Raw genomic sequence first — 1,325 nt, 5'->3', positions numbered from 1 at the left:
CCATACAGCCTATAGAAGTGCAACTGTCCCTGGACAGTCCGGGGCTATCCTCCCACCCCAACCCTCCAAGGAACTTGCAGCTGTGTTGAGTGACACATGCACAGAATCACACATAGGCTAAGAATGTCTGAGGCTGGGCCAATTCCTCCGATTGCAGGTCTGAATGCTGGGACCCCAGGGCATGAGAGTCAGAACAGCGCCTTACTCCTTCTATCTTTCATGCCTACATTAATGGAGATCTTTCTTGATTCTGGCTGCTACATACGGATACCCAGTTCCAAATGGCTTAAATAACAAAGTGGAGCTAGGATATGGCTCAGCAGCTAAAGGTGCTTACTTGTATACACTGCTAACCCAGGTTCTATTTCCCAGTACCTACATAAAGCCACATGCGCAAAGTGGTACATACAACTGAAGTTCGTTTGCAGTGGCAAGAAGCCCTGGCATGCTCATTCATTCTCATTCTCTCTTCCTCTCTGTGCTTGCAAATAAATAAATTAAATGTATTTGGAATACAAAAGGGAATTTCCTCATTCAGGTGAAAGTATATGAGGCTTGATCCAGCAGTTCAACAATATTGCCAACAGCCAAGTTTCTCTGTGTCCCTGCTCTGCAATTCCACCTTCATCCTAAATTCCCAAATGTTTCCAGCAACTTCTAAGACTGCAAACTTCTTCATTCACATCCAATGGAACATGGCTGTGAGCCTATCAGCTAATGCCCAAGATGGGACCAGCTCACATCATGTCTAAATAACCACAGGCCAGGTGAAGGATGGTGTGAACTAGTTGGATTAAGGCCCCAGACAGAAGCCTGAAGTGTTGGGGAGCCCAGAGGCAAGACAATAGGAAGCACAGTCCACAACCTGCAGTGTAGGTTGCACCTCTCTGGTCTCTGGAGAGCAGGCACACATCCTTTGCATGGCAAGAGTATTTTGAGCCTCTCTGCTGCTGGGGCCAACAGAGCTGCCACCAGCCATCATTGGGCAAACACTTATGTCAGACTGGTGGGACTTGGTTAGTCTCTTCTATTCTCTGCAATTTTCTCAGACTGGGCTGTCCCTCTCCAGAGTCAGCCATGGGAGGACATGTGTTGGGGGTAGAGAAGAATCCAGATGATGGTGATAGGATATACACACAGCCATGCCATCTAGCTGTCCTGCATGCACACAGGGGTCTCATTGTGAGAGTCTAGGGAAGCCACCAAAGACCTCCAAGTCCCCCTGCCCCAGGGGCTGCTGTCTAGGAGAAAGGAGAGTAGCTATAATATGTTGGCATGTCCAGGAGCTGGGAGGGATGAGTCAGGTTCCAGCTAGAGGTGGGGTG

The sequence above is a fragment of the Jaculus jaculus genome, chromosome 8 (assembly GCF_020740685.1).
Source record: "Jaculus jaculus isolate mJacJac1 chromosome 8, mJacJac1.mat.Y.cur, whole genome shotgun sequence".
Lineage (NCBI taxonomy): Eukaryota > Metazoa > Chordata > Mammalia > Rodentia > Dipodidae > Jaculus > Jaculus jaculus.
The sequence above is the reverse complement of the archived record's forward strand: the minus strand, read 5'-3'. Positions refer to the sequence as shown.